This window comes from Sinocyclocheilus anshuiensis, unplaced genomic scaffold (genome assembly GCF_001515605.1).
Source record: "Sinocyclocheilus anshuiensis isolate Anshui unplaced genomic scaffold, SAMN03320099.WGS_v1.1 scaffold1003, whole genome shotgun sequence".
NCBI classification, from domain to species: domain Eukaryota; kingdom Metazoa; phylum Chordata; class Actinopteri; order Cypriniformes; family Cyprinidae; genus Sinocyclocheilus; species Sinocyclocheilus anshuiensis.
Genome location: NW_015542495.1, coordinates 1,684,273 through 1,704,691, shown reverse-complemented (window position 1 = coordinate 1,704,691; position 20,419 = coordinate 1,684,273). Strand labels below are relative to the sequence as shown.

At 35.7% G+C, this 20,419-nt stretch overlaps 1 protein-coding gene across 4 annotated transcripts in view; it reads left to right on the top strand.

Annotated features, from left to right (window-relative positions):
• The window catches only part of LOC107694182 (liprin-alpha-2-like), a 188,530-nt gene that overhangs the window by 47,877 nt on the left and 120,234 nt on the right, over positions 1 to 20,419 (top strand). The window lies entirely within an intron of this gene.

Below are 20,419 nucleotides of genomic sequence, written 5' to 3'. Positions count from 1 at the left end.
TTACACCCCCCCCAGCTCTTAATGCATTGTGTTGCCTTCTTGAGCATCAGTAAATGTTTTCACCTTATATAATAGTTATGTATGAGTCCCCTAATTGTCATCCATGTGAAAAGATGGATCTCAAAATCATAAAGTCACTATTGGAAATGGTTCAAATATGCAGAAAATGTTGGAAAACCAAAGAATGTGCAGGAGCTGGAGGATTTTTCTGAAGAAAAGCAGGCAGTTGAACTGCTCAGGACCAACAAGGGACTCATGAACAACTATCACAAAACAGAAGGACAGTCGTGGATCATCCAGGAAATGTCACACAGTATTAAGATTTGAACGGGGACATTTTTATGAATTCAGTTAATATTTTGTCTTGTGGAGAATATATAAATATCTGTTATGTGAAATAGCTTATTCAGGACAGTATTAAATAAACAATAACATGCAATTTTCATGATCCCTCTTATTTTGTTAAAATTATTAACATTTTGCATATTCTGCAAGGGGCATGTAAATTTATGAGCACACCTGTATGTTTCTAGTCTACATTTCTCTCAAATCCAGTCATCAGTGCATTCTGGGATTACCTTCACCCCAAAGGATTGATGTAATGCAGCCTTACAGTTTGCCCAAACAAGATATCTCAAGGATGTGAAAATATGCAGCCAGCCTTTTGGAACAGCCATTTGATGCCTTAAAATACTGTCTAACTAGGTAGCTCACTAGGTTTTAGAACAGCTAATGTGACCCATCGGCCTATGGGCCATTTTAAACATGTCTAAATTACATCACTGTCTGTGCATCCCGCCCCCCACGCCTCCCTCCATTAAAACACCATCACTCTTGCTGATGAGGATCACTAACTCAAAAGGAACATGGAGATCAGGGCCAGGCATTAGCAGAAGCATCTCCTCTCAGGCCATTAGAGTCTCCAGGCGCACATAAATAATCCAGCAGTGTTAAACTGCTCTGGCTGGAGAAATGGCAGTGGAAACGCCCCTCTAATTCCATTGTTGCTGTTGTTCAAGCCCTAGTCCTGCATAACCACATTCACAGCTTATTGAGATCAAGAACTCCCTGGACAGGAAGAAACCAACTGCCGTTTGGGTTGTTTTAAAGTGTCATTTAAGTCAGACTGACACTAGTGAAGCCCCAACCCCAGTCCTTAGCCTAATCCTAAAATCTGATTGGTTGATGGGAATATAGTTCCAGGACCAATTAGGATGCAGGTCCAGGAACATATGTTGTTTGGAGGGATAGTTCACCCAGAAATGTAAATTCTGTCATTAATTGCTCACCCTTATGGCATTCCAAACCGGCAACACCTTTGTTCATCTTCGGAACACAAATGAAGGTATTTGTGATGAAATCCAAGAGCTTTCTAACCCTGCAGAGACAGCAACGCAACTACCGTGTTGAACGTGATGAACAAAGGTTTTACAGGTTTGGAACGACATGAAGGTGAGTAATTAATGCCATCATTTTCTTTTTTTTTTTGGGGGGGGGTGAACTGGTGTCTATAGCATGCCCTCATACCATTCCTGTGTGAATTTCTTCACTTATTTTGAAGCACATTGGGATGCATAAATCATTGCACCCCATTGACTCTCATTGTATAGCCAAAAAAAGTAGGGCTAGGTTTTGACAATTTGATTCAGTTTCTCATTCATAAGATCTGGATTAGATTTGATTCCAGTCTCAATTCGATTTGATGCGCTGTGGATTCATTTGAAAATATTTCAGTTACAAGTCAATTTTCCTAAGGGGAAAAAAATTCTAAACAATTCTGTAAACTATATACAGTATGAAAAAACAGCATTGACTAAAAGATCTACCTTGAGATTCAGGAGTCAATAACGATTTGTTAAATTGACGTTTCAGATTGGGTAATCAATATTTTCAACCCAGGCCTTCAAGAAATCTCTGGGACATTTTTCAAAATCTCATTTAAAGAAAAAATAAGGTGTCAGACAGTAAATTATGACAAATTATATCATTATGAATGACTGAATCTAACCATATGTTTGATTCTGTGAACTTGCCTTGAGCTCTGAATACTCAGTTTTGCCCATTCATTCTCTAATATTTTTAAGTGATTATAGATCTAAAATTTGAAGTGAATAAAAGCGTGAAGTAGCTTTAATTAAGCGTAGGCATGCTGTTCAAATGAGTTTGTATAAATAGTAAAGGCAGGGATTTTATGAGATTCACTGACTGTGTGCAAAACTTTCTCTTCTGTGAGCATGTTTGAATGTTTTGTATGCTGGTCCACCCACACAGCATTAGTATTATAAGAACAAATATACAACACAGCACAAGCCCCCAGAGTTTGTTCTACATCGTGACTTCAGTTGTGCAGTAACCAGTTTCAAAACTTGAAATAATATTATAAAGGCACAATTAAAAGTAATCGAGTTATCACCCAAAAGCTTTCTTTAGTGTAATGAGATCAAATTCTGCTCTCGAGATGCTCTTTAAAGAGTTTGCCTTAAAATAAACCATCTGGCATCATTTTCTCACCCTCATGTCTAAATAATAAAAATAAATAAATAAAATGCCTTTTGAAACCTGTATGACTGGTTTTATTGCGTGGAGCACAAAAGGAATTATAACAAATTGTGCAAGATGTTCTTTCATATTTAGGCCTAAAAAGCCTCAAATTTTACTGTCCATCACACAAAGATATCTTATGGCTTGTACTGCATACTTTTATGATGCTTTTATGGTGTTCTTTTGTTCCTTTTGGAGCTTGACATCCTCTGGTCCTCATCCACTTTCCAGTCAAGTCGCCTGTATTTATATAGCACTTTATACATTACTGTTTGTGTCAAAGCATGCTTTACAGCAGTGGTCTTCACTATTTTTTTCATGGGAGCCGCACTGATAGGGCAAAGTCAATCGGAGAGCCACTTTTACCGCGAAGTATCAAAAGTTACATCCAGTCATAAATAGCATGTCTTTTTATCAATCTGTCATATGCAATGCAATGCAATACAAAAGGGGCTATCATTCTTTATCATTTACCAGTCAAATTTGTAACTGAGACAAGATTATTAAAAAAAAAAAAAAGCAGGATTACCTTAATGCTGGAAAGCTGGAAAGCAATTTTTTTTTATACTAGCCCATCATGTATCTAACCATCCAAGTGCACATTTGGCGTTAAGAGCTGTTAAGATTAAAACTGGCAACTCCACAGTGAGTTAGTGTCATGGACGTAGGACAGAGCAAGTGTAAATAACTTTATAGTCTATATTTCCATCTTGTAATGCTGCTGATTTAGGTTATTTTTTTTTAAATATATAAATTATTTGTAATAGAGCAGACACTGTCTGACCATGTCTACACCGAACGTGACAGTTGTCGTGCCGCGCCTGCTGCGCTAAAAGTCTGTCTACACTTGACGCGACAAAGCGACAGTTGCAAATCATTTGAACGTAGTGTCAGTACAGTTCGTCATAAATAGAACGAGGCATCAGTTTACTGATGGGGATCGTGTCGCATCGCTTGGCACCACGCCGCACCCTGTGTAGACAACATCACTGGGTTCTATTGTCTTTTGTCGGATCGTGCCACTCGCGTCCGGTGTAGACATGGTGTGAGTTTTTTTAATGGGTTATGTTATAGCCCTGCTTGTTTTTAATGTTTTTATGAAATATCTCTATTGACTGCATGATCATATCATTGTATTATTTACTGCCATGCGAGCCACAAAGTAAAGCTTGGCGAGCCGCATGAGGCTCGCGAGCCGTGCAGTGAGTAACACTGCTTTACAGTGTCAACAGGAAAATAGTTTGTCAATAATGGAAGACAATAACAAAGAGTCATCTTCCAGCTAAACTCAGTTCATTGATGATTCAGTGATGTCATCATCCATTTCAGCTCTCTTCCAATAGTGTCTGTGCAAACTTTCACTGTATGGAAAAGAGCAGCGTGAACATTCTGCTAAACAACTTCTTTTATATTCCATGGAAAAAATAAAGTAATATGAGGAACGACATGAAGATGAGTAAATGGTGACAGGACTAAAGAGACAGAGGTTAGCCTATATCCAGATGTGCAGTCATATGTTTGCATTGCATTTTATTCCGACAAATCCAAGCTACCTCGGCACTTACTCTGATTATGGAGAGTGCTGTTCTGATTGGCGGGTTGATTGATTACATCAGCACAGATTGTACTGAGAAATTTTTGCTCCTTAGTCATTCAGTTGAGTCGGTCTTGTATTATTGTATTAAGCATGTATAAGTCTATTAAATGCATACTTGAAAAATCAAACCAAGTGACATTTATTTTAAAAATGGCGTTCTATTTAAACAAAACATTTCACAATAAGCATAAGTACTGTAAGTGTAATAAACAAGGACATTTTTGGACATAAACAATACTTTTATTAAGCTAAGATGCATTACATTGATCATAATTTACTAAAAGAGTAAAGACTTATAAATTGTTACAAAAGATTTCTATTTAAAAAATGCTAGTCTTTTAATATTTCTATTCATTGAAGAATCCTGAAAAAAGGTTTCCACAAAATATTATGCAGCACAACTCTTTTCAACATCATAATAATAAGAAGAAATGTTTCTTGAGCATATTAGAATGATTTCTTGAGGATCAAGTGACACTGAATACTGGAATAATGATGAAAATTCAGCTTTGCCACCACAGGAATAAACTACATTCTACAATACATTACAGTAGACAGTATTTTAAATTGTAATAATATTTCACAATATTACTGTTTTTTTACCATATTTTTAATCAAATAAATGCATCCTTTGTGAGTATAAGAGACTTCTTGCAAAAACATTAAAGAATCTTACTGACCCCAACCTAGTGGAATTTTTTTGTAACGTACTTTTCACAACAGCCGTACCCTTTTACATTTTCTGCAAGTGTTTACTAAGAATGACTTGCTTGTGCACCGTGTCCTCAACTAATCAGAGATAGTGCTTGACAGCTGCACACGTCCAGTCAATATAGAGCATCCTGATTACCCACAAGGCCTGTATGAAGTACCTTTTTGTTATTCAGAAGTTTAGATTTCTTTGTGGGAACAAATAATTCAAAAAAAGTATGCATCTAAAATTTACAAGTTTAAAACATTGTTTATCCATAAATCAATATTTACATGAGCAATATCACTCGAGTACGAGAGCGATACCGGCTCTATATCAGAATGGCTGTGATTAGGCCAGAGGCAATCACAGCTGCTGATATAGAGCCGGTATCGCTCGAGTACGAGAGTGATATTGCGTTTATACAACAGTTCGACGGAACATGTGTGTAATTAAACAAGAAACAACGCAGTGCTTAATAAAACCCTCTTTTGTGCGAAACTACTTCCTTCCGCCACGGATTCAAAGCTCAAGTTGACAGTTAAACATCTTGATACTTTTAGAATTCGTATTAAGGGCATGTGCTGCTTCAGTTATTAGTGAGAAATAATGCGGCAAGATGTGCATCCAAATGAGAGGAAGCTAGACGTTTCTTCTTATATTAACTAACGTACTCTACGCATCCAAATGAGAGCGAGAGAGAGACCGCAAAGCTAGATGTTTCTTCTTATATTAACTAACGTACTTTACGCATCCAAATTAGAGAGAGAGAGACCGCGAAGCTAGACGTTTCTTCTTATATTAACTAACGTACTCTACGATTAGCTCAGTGAATAATTAAAAAAAAAAACATAGACCTGGCTAGAACAAGCGGAGTGATAACAAAATTGTGAAAGGGCGTTCCTGTAGCGATGCCAGTACAATATCTCACAGTTCTCAGCCAATCAGATTTGAGAACCAGAACGAACTGTTGTATAATTACCAATATATCACAGTTTTGAAAAATAACCAGGTCACTCTTCCACAGCGTGGAAGGCATAAGGCATCTTCTCTTGTTGCCTCTCTCCAGATTGTGGCAGACTGCGCTCTGTGTCTGCATTCTAATGCGTTATGTGTGGTGATGTATTTTGGCAGACTTGAGCGTGACTCATACTTTTGGGTACTTGTGCAACCTCTCGTTACTCTGGAACTTTGCTCCATGCGTGCTGTGAAATCTCTATGTAGAGCCGATTTTGACCAAACACAATGAGCAGAAAAAGAGGATTGAGGCTGATCATCGCCAGAGAGATTTGGCTTGTGTGTGTATGTGTGAGAACACTTAGCCGGAATTTAGTTTTTTCATGTGGGAGAATTTGGTTTTCTGAGTGGAAGTACCTGTTTTGCATAAATTCAGCAGCGATACCAAAGTAGAACTTCCACAGGTAAAGCAGAATGACTTAATTTTAGTGACACATCAGACAGATGGTCAGATTATTTATTTAGTTTGTTTCTGATTCATATACTTTTGTTTATATCTGAACACTATAAACTGAAAACTATATTGTGTTTTGTCTATACTTCCTACTGTGTCTGTTGATTTCATTAGATATAGTTTACTAAAACTAAAGCAATAAACGTGTTATTTCCCATGGAAATTTCCCAAGTATATATATGACTTATTTGATTTCAGCTAGTTTAACTTGATTTACAAAAATAGCTAAAACTGAAATAAAATGAATAAAACTATATAGACCTTATAAATAAAACTAAATAAAAATGACCAAAACATGAACACAGAACATATACAATTAGAGCCTAATTTCAAAATATTAACAAAAACTATAATAGTATCCCAATTATACAAAAAAACAGGTTTCCAATAGTTTTCATTATTTGGGCAGTTTATGCAATGTCATAATCTACATGCTATGTATCCATTCACTCATTCTTTCTCCATATAGTGAATGTGACTTTCACTAATATTGACTACACTGGCTGAACAAATGGATTCGATTTCATCAGATCTAAAGCAATAGTGCCGACAGTCAGGTTGATTGAATGTGAAAAACAAATTGGAATTGGGTTCTAAATTTGAGAAACTATATAAATTGCGTGTGTGAGGACAGAAATGTTGGATGGTTACTCTTCTGAGAGCCCTGCTGTTCAGCTCTGATTAGTGTGATGTATATGCATTAATGTGCAGAAGCCTTCATTAGCATGCAGATTTAAAACATCATCTCATTATCCAGGCAACCTGGGAAAACATGAGAAAATTCTAAAACTACTATTTCCGTGACTTTTACAGGAAATTCCAAAGATCCTACGTATTCAGTTATTCTGCTCTAAAAAAAAAAACCTACCTGTGTGACTTATTGGGCACTAAATACTATCTTGCTAGCTAACTGTTTAAGTGATCATCAATATACATCAATAATGATTAAAAGGGTCCAGTTTTCCAAGAAAAAGTCCCCTATTCTAAAGACTGGTACAAATGGAAATCCACCCAGGTAACCTCTACAAAGTGAATTTAAAAATCTTTATCCAATAATGCCATATGGCTGGAAAAGGCATGGAAATTTAATGGTCAAAAGGGAATCCTGCCATTGCGTCTGAGTAATGGCAGACCATAAACAACTATTTTGCTCTTACTCATCAGAATCACTTTACAATATAAAATAAATGCATTATGGACACATGCACTGAGACAATTACAAAAACTAATATTAGATCTGGTTGGGTGACAGTAATGAATTTAGCTGAGGACACTTACTAGTTTTTGTTTGTCTGTATTTTATATTTTTTATTTTATTTCATTTTATTTTAACTTATTTTGACCAGCTAGCATGCACTAAATTATTTTTTGAGGATGACGACAATATTTTTCAGGCAAGAGTGTTAAGTAACTATGATTGCAGATTGTGTTATTCTGTAACACATAGAAAGCAATATGTCATTGTATATTTACAAATACAGAATCATGGATGTCTAAAGTTGCAAGAGATGCTGTTTGCATAATCAGAGTCATAAACAACAATTCACTAAACCTTTGATATCAAAATTCATACATAAATCCACATACATTTACAGAGTTTGTTTGGTTTGCAATGGGATGTACTGCTGTATGCTGTCACAGATAGCACTCATGATGTGGAAATGTTAACACTATTCCCCTCTGTAATATCCTGCCTACATTTGATTGTTTTGCTGACACTGCTTCCCTGGCAAAATTACCTGCTAGGTATGAGATCTTTTATTTGCACAAGTCAAAATGCATCACCTGTCACAGTCCAGCAGCAGTCAGTTTTTATGTTGGGCTCATCTGTAATGTAAAAACATGACAATTTTTGTCCCATGCCACCTACATCTACATACTTGTTTCCACAATGTCTCTCTGTACCAATATTAAAATTCTAGCTAATACTACAAAACTTGGTAACACTTTAGTATAGGGACCAATTCTCACTATTGCTTATTAGCATGCCTATTAATAACATATTGGCTGTTTATTAGTACTTATAAAGCACATATTCTGCATGATTCTGCATGATTTATTGAGGCAAAAGTCATAGTTAATGGTTTGTTAATGGCGAGAACTGGACCTTAAAATAAAGTGTGGCCAAAAACGGTTTTGTATTTTCGGTAACACTTTATTTTAAGGGCCAGTTCTCACTATCAACTTGTTGCTTATTAGCTTGCATATTACTAGCATATTGACTGTTAAGCACATATTAATGCCTTATTCTGCATGACCATATTTTAAGTCCCTTAATCCTAACCCATACCTAACGTTAACAATTTCCTTATTAACTATTAATAAGCAACAAAATAGTAGATTAATGAAGCAAAAGTCATAGTTAATAGTTAGTTAATCGTGAGATCTGGTCCCCAAACTAAAGTGTGACCTTATTTGGATGTTATGGCTGATAATTAGCTGCTAATTGGCTGATATTAAAATTATAAACTGTTAAAATATACTATTATGTAATATTAAAATTATATATTATTTTGTCTAAATAAATTAAAAATTGTACTAATAACCAAAATCTCTAGTCATTTTCAGTGCTACAATGTAATGAATTTAGGCATCATAACATAATGTATTCATTTTCAGATTTTCTAAAGACAACATTTAATAAATGTTGTTATGGTAGATGATGGCAAGGTATATACATGTAAAAATAGAGGTAATAAGCATACAATTATATGGTTAATATATTAAATAATATAGTGCAATATCAAAGTTTTTTCAGTATAATTCAAGATACTGTAATAATAATAATAATAATAATACTGATAAATCTTTGATACAACTCTGATTTTGCACAGGTAAACACCCTCTTGTTAGACTGTGCAACCTTTATTTTAATTAGTCTAGACAACTATCGACCTTTAGTCTTATTATTATGTGTCTCAATAGGCCTCTCTGGAGATTTATGTTCCCTGAGTATCCTACATAAGGAGGACTGACAATAAAAGCCTACTGTATGCAGAGTATTAACCCTGCTCCAAATGTATGAATCAATAATCCTGGTGTACTGTTATAGATGATTGTGATAAGAGAATGTGTAGATGATTTTCTGCTATAGCTTCTACAATCAATATGTGTTAATAATATTACATGTGTGGTCTGGGATGTTGTGTCTCTGTAGGCAGTACTGGTGACTATAATAAGGACAGTTTACCTGCCTGGAACAAGCCCATAAAGAAAGGTTACATGTTTCCTTTTAATTAGACATCAGCTTTGCTCCATAGCGCAGCAGCACACGACACGCACACGCTGACACGCTATTGAATAACGCCTCTAATTGTGGTGTAGTGTTTTCAAGCACAGATGCTTGTTAGTCCTTATGGAATCAGACGGATGAGTGGCCACCTAGAAACCGGAAATTGATTTGTTTTGCCCATTTGATTGTTGTGAGAGGTCATGTTTTGCACATCTTGTTTGGGCTCAGAGCGGAGTTTGTGTAGGAGATGATCAAGCTAATTTGGAGAAGGGAGGTCCTGTGTTTCTTTGGTTTTTCGTGGTTGAAAACATTGAATGAATGAACAAATGCAGCTGAGATCATCAGTACTGAGTGACATTGTGCAGTGTGTGTACTGTGACTTTGTGTAGTATGAAATAGTATATATAATGCCATTGTGGAAATACTATATATATATATATATATATATATATACCTTATAATATATATATATATATACACACATATATATATATATATATATATATATATACACACACACACTAATAGTACACCCAAAATAAAAATATTGTCACCATTTACTCTCAAACCCATAGGCTCATATGTAAACACTGTTTAACGCACATAGAGCACATCAAATATGGTAAACAGAAGCTCAAACGCATGTTCTTGCATTGCAAGGACCAATAAAGTTTGCTCTTAAATTTTATGCAGGAGTGGTTGAGCTTCTGTTTGCTGTATTTGATGTGCTCAGTCTGTATATTTACATTGACCAATGTTCATATGTTTTTCTTCCCCCAAGATAAACAAAACTCTTAAGGGTTTGGAAAGACATGACTTAAATTCCTTATAGTTGAAACTTTTTTTAATAAGGAAAAAAGTGCAAATTTAAAGCTTAAAAAATTAACTTGAAACAAGATACAAAAATTGTTATTGCACATACTCTTTATTAATTCTAATTGTTTGCTAAATACAGTCACTGTATAAAATACTATAGAGAGCAAATTTATGGAAGTGAATATTTGGGCACACACACAGACACACACACACACACATATGTGTGTGTGTATAGCACTTTTCGCTGCATTGGATAAGGGATAGGAGAAAGTATTTTAAAACTGAAAGAATTACACATACTTCAGTTTTTTTTTCATAACCAGATGAAAGAAAAATTGTGAGCAGTTCCACATGTACTTGCATGTCTCATCAGATCTTTTGTTTTTTATTGATTTATTTATTAATCAGAGAAGCTGAATGATGTCCAGCATAGTACATTGGAAAAAACCCAGGAAGTCTTGGCTGGTGATGTCATTAGTGACGTCATTAGAACAAAATAGAGAGAGTTCATTGGCCATTTATCAACCAATCAGCTTTTAGTCCCAGTCTTTCCATATACCTCTTATTACACGTTTTCCATGTCCACATTTTTCCAAGTCTTATAAAAATATGTTTAGACATATTAGATGTGTTTAGAAGTATTTTAATTGTAATTGTTTTATTCCGGCCGTAGTGAAGGAGGCGCATCTGTGCTCGCAGAGGCTGCTGCTGTTTTTATAGTAGGGAGAGTGACAAGGCTTGGCATGTTTTGCGCCCACAATCCGAGCCTCCTGGCCTGGCACCCCCCAGGGGAGAGCCCACGCTCGCTCTGTGTGTATGTGTGTGTGTGTGTGTGTGTGTGTGTGTGTGTGTGTGTGTGTCCATCCTCTCAGGTTGCTCAGAAGCCCCATCTGGTGCATCTCTCTATGCCTCTGTACCCTGGCAGGACGTTTGGAAGCAGAGATCCCACCTCCTCTTTCCCGTCAGGGAGGAAAGAATTTAAAGAGATGCTCAAAATCATCCATTGGAGAATTTTCATATCTTCGTCGTATTGTCTCATAAGACTATTGCTGCCGACCATTAGTGGAAACAATGTTACGAGTCAGTGTTTCAGATAAAGCATGTTTCACAAGGGTTTAAAACCTTTATACTAGAATCATGGCAGAAATCATAAAAATAGCACCATAATTCTTTGTTCGAGTCATCCACTGAAACTGAAACTCACTTAAAGATGATTGCTTGTCTGTAGACAAGGACAAAAATACATTAGTATGGGAAAATTACATCAGATGCCCTTTTGGATGTGAATTTTGGCAATATTTTCTTCTAGTTTCATCTAAACAAGAGAAAGATCCCATAGAGTTTGGTTAAAGGAGAGAATGCATGTCTAGTCTTGAGAAATAACCACATAACAACAGGCTAAAACCATTTAGAAACCCTAGCAAGCACAAATTGTGATTGTTTTGTCAACTCCAGGTATTGCATTGTTATCCCACCAGATTACATACTGGTTTATAATCTATAAAGCAGTAATGTGACATACAATTTTAGGAGTGTGCTGACTGTCGTGACACACACATGTCGAAAGGCACCTATGAAAAAAGTCTCTGATTGAATAAAGTACGGTAAATGGACTCCTGCTAAGCCAGGCTTTGCAGATTTGATTATCTTCCTCAACAATGGCTACATGTATTTTCAAAAAAGCCAAGCAATGGAGCCAAATTGAATGAGACCCTCCCGTGTGCCCATGTCTGTAGAAACATTGAATTAAAAGGGCTCCTTTATTAACTGAAAGCAAGCTTATCCTGGTCAATACTGAAGTCATTCTAAATGACTGCATTGGCGTTCTTTTATAAAGGAGTGGATTAGCCTAAAGAGGGAAAACATTTTATTGATCCTAAGCAGGTTTGGGACTGGAGACCTTGAAAATCTGTGCACAATGAGACTGGAACATCCTTAAATAACTGCAAGACAGTGTGTCCATACATGTTCTGTACTTATACTTTTTTTTTTTAAGTTATATTTATGGCCTTTTTATGCCTTTATTGTGAGAGGACAGTAGAGAGCTGACAGGAAAGCACTGGGAGGAGAGAAGGGAGCAGGATCGGCAAAGGACCTCGAGGCGGGATTCGAACTCGGGTCGACGCACTAACCACAAGGCTATGGGCGCCGACGTTCTGTACTTATACTTAATGCTTTTTTCACATATTACATATTTTGTAGTGGTTTATGGGGTCAGAGTAAAGATTTTCGGTTACACTTTATTTTAAGAAGTAGCTGCACGCCACAAAGTGCCGCCATCTTACGCCAACAGGTAATAGTAAGTACATGTAACGTGTAGCAAGAACACCTTAAAATAAATTGTTTACCAGATTGATTTATTCTACACCATCCTAAACCACAAAAAAGGGCTACATAGTTTTTTTTTTTAAAGCTTTATACAATTGACTTTTCATATTTATTTGAAATTTTGTTGGAAGATTTCTTATTTTACATATTCCACAGTTCTAATATGCTATTCATCTCAAATCAGTGTCAATGAACAAGAAATTTCCTAAGACAACTCACCCCATATATTTTGATAAATAGAGTGTGTTAAATTACTTCATGTATTGATTGATTGATTGATTGAATGGTGTCTTTTCATGTTCATTTGAATTTTTATTGGAGGATTGCTTATTTGACATATTGTACTGTTCCAGTAAGCTATTCATCTCAAATCAGTGTCAACAAGACATTTCCTGTGACAAATCATATGGTTTGATGACATGCCCATACATGTGGCTTGTGTTAAATTACTGTATTTATTTGTTTGTTTTTACCTCATGACAAAAATAGTGGAAATGTAATTTTGTTGTAGCTCAAACTTCAGTGCATTTGCATGTTCCTGTACATACAGTACTGTGTCTTATTTTAATTAAATTATAATATAAAATGGAAATTACTAATATTTTATACAATTAGAAATATTAAAAAAGATTAAATTAGATACAACATATTTATAAAAACTATTTGAATAATAATTAAAAAATATATTAAATGTATGCTATTAATTTATATAAAAATGAACAAAAATAACCCTGAGAATGGAGTAACTAGCCCTGGTTTCCCTTACAAAAGACTCATAAAGTACTCAGCACCTGGTGCTATCATTGAATACTTTAAAATAAGGAGCGTTGTTTCCCTAGAGAGCTTTTTGCATATTTGTTTACGGGACCCTAAACAGTGGCAGCTCATTAATATGCGACTTACTATCTCTGAGCATCAACAGGGAGAGTCCCCATGTAGCCACGCCCACGTCTGATTCTGATATCTGATTGGCTTACCGGCAGCGATGCTGCATAATGATGTGAGGAGGCAGCAGCTTATGGAGCAGATGGGCTGGTCCAGCACTCGGGTACGCAGCATCCGTGCTGTGATCATGGAGCCTGCTGCTGTATTTATCACTGACATTTCACAACCCTGATTGATTATGTCAGCATTGCACTGACTTATTATTCAAACAGCGTGCATAAAAGCAGCACAGTTATAATTTCTGTCCTTTTGTGTGGATGTGAGGAGTCCGGCGTCAGTTTGAGAGGCACTGATCCCTGATCAGCTGAACTTGACGACAAGGATTTAATTCATATTGTGCAGCCGGAGACACTGCTGATCACTTCTGCATTGCATTGGAGGAAATATGATTTTCTCAGACATGAACACGGGGACTAATTCCCCGAAGGTCCACCCGCCCAACGGGACGAGGTTTTACACATACCAGGCGAGTATTTAAAGTGTTTAAAAGCCAAAAACTAATGCAAACTGCTTGCTCTGTTTATTTATGCGCGTTTTGAGTATTATTTGCAGTTTAAGTCGCTTTTCTTTGACACGTCCGTGATGCAGTAACGTTACGTTGTTTTTAATCTGAAGGAGCTCTGGCAAAATGCGCACTCAGAGTTTGATGGTAGTTATACACAGAATAAGCGGGGTTGACAGTTTTAATCGCGTTTAGGATGGAGTTTAGCCCTAAATTGTCACGATATTGATGTAGTTTAGGTTTGAATTGAAGGTTTAAAGGCGTTAACCAACAGAAGGATTGAGCGCGCGCATTCCTCTGGAGGCGCGAACGCTTTATAAATACATCACGCTAGGACAGTAGCTAATATTGACAGTATTTGTTGATGAAATGTGAATTTAATTTCAGTCTGTAGTCCAATAAGTGATTAAACAATCTTCAAGTCAGGTAATCTTAATCCTGTTTCGCTAAAACGATACGTTTTATTATGTTCAAGAAGGTTATGGATAGCAGAACCAGACTAGTCACACTTTTTACTCCAGTGAATATTTCTCAGAATAGGTTTAATGTTGAAAGTTATTTGCTGTATAAACACATAGTTTAATGTCTACACTGAAAATGTCCTCATAAATGACCTTCTTGTTGTAATACCTATGTCATACCCATGTTATTATACAAATTTGTGTCCACATAAACATGCACACACAAACACACACACACACAAAGAAAAGAAAAGAAAAGAAGAAGAAAATACGGTCCTGTAGGATTAGCATATTATGTAGATCAGCAGCATTTATGTCATAAAACAATTAATGAAACATCCAAAATGATGGAAAAGGTAACCAAAATATAAAACCGTTGTTTTGTCTGGAAATATGCTGTTGTTGTTGTTGTTATTATTAATTAGTAATTAATAGTTGTGTAATAATAACAATAACCTTACCCATGTGATACCCTGGTCTAACGGTCAGTCTCTATGATTAATATGCACCAGTAGTAGATTTTCTTGATATGCTGAATTGCATGCACTGCTCAGCTGTGGCCCAAGCTCTTATAGGCATACTAGAAACTTACCAGCAGGTGTGTTTAGGCAAGTTGGCGCTAAACTCTGCAGGACACCGGCCCTCCAGGACCGAGTTTGGGCACCCCTGCTTTAGATATTGATTTCTGTAATTGGAGGCCATGGTAACCAAGCCAGTGATGATATCAGTGAGAGACTGTGGCTTTAGAGATGATGATTTAATCTGAGCGCTTTTCAACAGGTGCTGCAGATGCTTGTTTAACCATCTGTATTGATATTTGTTTGTGGATTATAGAGGTTTATTTTGGTTACCCTGTGCGCTAAAAATACTGCTGCGTGGTTTACCTCCAGTTGTTTTCAGCTTTGCTCGTTTTGAGTGAGTGTGTATTCATTATGCCATGTTTCTGTGTGTGTAGTATCAGCTTGTCTCATCATTAGTAGAGAGGTGCTTTCCATGGAAAACAGCCTGAGAGATTTTCCTCCGATTTAAAAAGGCATGGTCTATGTTCTGTCCTGACAGTCTGTTTCCCAGGTACAGCAACAGCATGAACAATCTGAACAATCTAAGCATGCACTACAGACACAAGTTGGGGCTTTGAAAGCTACACAGTTGTTTACTGCAGTGGGTCTCAATTGGTTTTGCTTCGGGACAGAATTTACATTTGGATGATTAAACACAGTACTAGAATCTCAACTAGGAGGCCTCAGCAAACTTCCAAGCGTGCCACAGGATTATTATATATTATATATTAATTATATTATAAATTATATTATTATTTTCTGTTAATATTTTATTATTTATGGGGCCTTCGAATATTGTGTTGGACAGTGTCAGAGTCAAAAATGTTGAGAACCACTGCTTTAAAGCAAATGGACAAATTGAAATGAATCTTTATGTTGTATGAATGCATAAACCCTAAAATTCTAATTATAAACATGAGGCCAACCCAGGCTCATTAGAAATACATGACTCATTTTTGCAAAACCGGAAATACATTTCTCCAGGTGCATTTCGCTACATATTTCAGGCGACACCTCCATAGGTGTTATAAGTGAAATAATTTTTTTCTGCATTGCATATGGAGGTTTATTAAACAGCCCAGGGTCATAAAAAAGTCATGCATTTGGGTACAAAATAGGGCTGTAGCTATCGATTATTTTAGTAATAGAGTATTCTACCTAGAAAAATTTATATTTTTACTGCTGAAATTGCATACATTAATTACTGTTAAAACTAAACCCATTTAATGCATTTAATTGCCAGATTGCATTCAAAATGCAAATACCAATATATCAATAAAAAAATAATAATATAAAAATATAAAATAAATAAATAAAAATACAAATCAATTTCACATTACTTAAAAAAAAAAAAAAGATAAACATTACAACCTAAAATTAAGGCATAGTCCTAAATCAAGAAATATAAAAATCAATTTCACATTACTTAAAAAAAGGTACAAACTAAAACTAAGGCATAAATCAAAATAATAGTAATAAAAATAATAATACCTAAACATTGCATTTATGTTGTGCGACTTAACTTTCAAGTTTCAGCCTAACTAAAGCTCAAGCATGACATAAGCCTTTACTGTCTTCTTGGAAGGCTTTGTGGCTTTTGTAAGAGGCAAATATAAGTGGACAGGAAGGTAACTTGGGACAAGAACAAGAGTCCATACACAGTTTCTAAACACATTTTTCTGCAACATGAGTTATTTGGAGAATAAATGTCTTAAATGTCTCTCTGTGTACTGGTGTGTGTGTGTAAAACTTGTTTTTGATATCCTTCATATTCTGTGTACTGGTCAGTTCACAGCAGTGATAGAAATTAATCTGTAATTAAATTAAAATTAAAATTAAATTAAATTAAATTACTTTTTACATTTTATGGGTATTTTTACCTTTATAAAGCCTTTTTGGAATAATAAGACATTTGGGCTGTTACCAAACAAATGATATCAGTATCAACAAAATTCATCTTTGTAATGCAGAGAAAACACAGAAGCTGCATCTGAAGAGCCATTTAGATGTAGGCCTATTTACACTATTTAATTCAGCTCAGAAGGAAATGAATGCGATTAACCTGCAGTTACAAATGAATAAATAATATTTTGTTATTTTAAACATGAAACATTGAATTCTGATATTTACAATTATTAAAAAAATGAAAATATTCTTTAAATGTGAAATTAAAACCGCCAGTAGGTGGCAGCAAGTCACTGTTAATAAGTGAGTCATTGCGACTGAACCGAATCATTTGAACGGTTGATTCATTCAAGAACGAAATGCCATCATGTTGCTCAAAGACGCAAAACAGCGCTACGGCTTTGTTTGGAATTATTTTTTGTTGGCGAAATAGAGTACTACATGCAATATGGTGTCTAAAACGTAAGCATCTTAATATTACCTTCTTGTTTATTGAACTGTTGCATAAAATCAGTAACACATTTGTAATCATGCTTATTTTTAGAGGTGAAAACTGGCACGCTTCGTGTGATATTGACTAACTTTCTGTGGTATTTTTATGCATAACTGTATGGGGAGTGTGTGTGTGTGTGTGTGTCACAGAGAGAGAACGAGACAATCAACATGAATGGCACTTAGTCTTTCACAAAACATAGCTAACTTTGGGACATCATAACTAGCCACCATATTGATTTACGGTCTTAAATATCCCTGCGTCCCAATGTGCATACTATCCACCCTCTGCCCTAAATAGTATTGAAAATGACTAATATCACATAGAATTTAGCATGGATAGTGTGCACATTGGGACGCAGGCTATGTCCAGCGTTTATCGGGTTGTGCGTCAGTAATAATGGTCCGCGGAAAAACACAGTGTTCCATGTGTAGTTACAGTAAATGGACTAAACGATGATTTTTTGTATTCGAGTTACTCGAGGAATCGTTTCAGCCCTAGTACAAAATAGTTGCAAAATATTATGATGTTGCTCTTTTCATGGCAGGTTTAAAGGGAAATGTTGAGTGAGTGACGCAACTTAACTCCAACAAAACAAGTGGACGTAAATCTGGTAATGTTTTATGTTGGTTGTTGTATGTATTACAGCAATTCATAAATAAAATGTCGGTGAATGGTGCTAACAGGTTAATCTCTAACACATTTGAAAATAACATGCCACCTACACTAAACCCTAATGTAAACCTAACCGATAATGTAAACCGCAACTGTGTCATTTTACCTTCCTTTTATGAGGCTTTGAGCTCATTTGTGGAGTGTCGTGACTCCTATTTCACTGGATTCATACCCGAGCGAGCGCACCACATGGCAAATGCAGTGCTGCACCAGGTGAGCTACAGAGCAAGTTTACTACATCAGAAAAGCCATACATAAGGAGGCGACTATGTGACACAAATGGTAAAATGTATTAGTTTACAAATCAGGCACGGTGTTAAAAGTGTTTTAGGTCATAGTATATAGGATTGTGTAAGAAACCACGCAAAATGAATCCTTACTAATTGATAATATGCCCCTGTAAACATAATAAACATCTTTTTTGGGAGGTGTTTTACTGCTTCTAGTGTTTATTTCAGCTGGATAATGCAGTGAACTTTTTAACAGGCATGTAGCAAATCATGCATTTCCAGTTAGCCTGGGTTTGACACATTTTTTAAATACATGAACACTGCTGTCTCTTGATTTTTGCTGTTTCCATGAGCCACACAAAACACATTGCGGTTAGCACAAATCGTGCTTATTCTTGTGATAATTTCACCTGTATTATTGTAGTCTGGTTTGCATTTTATTTTTAGACAGTTTTTTCCCATGTTGTTATCCAGCTAATTTGAATCTTCTCCCCAGCGATAGATGATTTTGAGTTTGATTGGACGGCCTTTGACGTCAATAACAAATGACTTGCCATCCTAACTAACACAATTAAATGGTTAGTTGAATGTTATTATTTGCATTTTGCTTTGATTTCTCCTGCTTTTTGTGACCATTTCCCATTGTCGCTTGCTTTTCTTCCTCAGTATTTTTCACACATATAATTAAATGCTTTCTGATCAGACTGATGTCAATTTCAAAGAGTGTTTCTAGCACTCTGTATTGGTGTACAGATGATATTTCTCACTATTTCTCCAGCACTCCTCCCCAGACCTGGCAAACACTGCGCAGAGTCAATATTAGTGTTGGCGAAGCAAAGCATTCTCCAAAGCTGTGTGTATGTCTGTGGGTTGGTGTGTGTGTTTATGTAGGTATGTAGGGTTATTCAAGCACAAGACTTGTTTTGTTTATGGTGTTTGCATGAAGCAAGGAACAAATATAGTATCAGCGATAGACTTTGTATTTGTGCACACCTGTCTGCTGTAATATGGGAAATTTGAGTCGAAACTGATAGTGATTTAGCTCGCTGATCCTGCACAGAATTCATAGCATAAATGGATTACAGATTGTATTCTATAGCTAAGACAGCTCTTACCATAAAAAAGAGAAAATATGAAAAATGTAAAGCCCTGGCCATCTGTGGCTGTTTCAGAGTGTGGTGAGCATAATTTCATTACCTTGACCTCTCCCCTCATAGCCAGTGCAGTTTTGCCTAGGCACAGATAATAAAAGCCAGTGAAGGGTGGCTTCCTGGCTTATCCATTGGGATTAGTGGGAAAATGAAGGTTATGGGGGTCTTTGGTTTGTTTAATGGGAGCTGATCGCTGTTTTCTAATAACAAAGGTGACGAGCATGGCAGATAAAAAGAAATATATGTTATTAACATAATATTATTTAAAATAAAATATTTGATTAATATTAAAATTAAACAGTTATTCATATCATAATTTTTTATCTAAAGCATTTTACAAGTGAGCAAATGCAAGAAGTAATTTATCTTAAATTAGTATAATATGAAGGGCCCTATGATTTCCACAATGCAGAAAACTTGTTTTTATATATGAAATATATGGCTACATGAACATACAGGTGCATTTTCACAATTTGAGTTGAATTACTGAAATAAATGAACTTTTCCACGACATTCTAATTTATTGAGATGCACCTGTAATCTCTAGAAGTGCTCTGAGAGTCACTTCATTAATATTTTACCATTTATTTTGAGTAAAACTGTGGTCATATCATATACAAACAGAAACTTAAAGGTCTTCACCCATTAAAATAAAAGTTCGGTTTAACTTGAAGAAACCGTGACAGAAACATTATTCAACGTAATGATAGTATACTACTAATAAATTATTATGAAAACATTATTTGGTCACACTTTATTTTAAGGTGTCCATGTTACAGTGTAATTATACATTTAAGTACTGAGTAATATTAATTAACTAC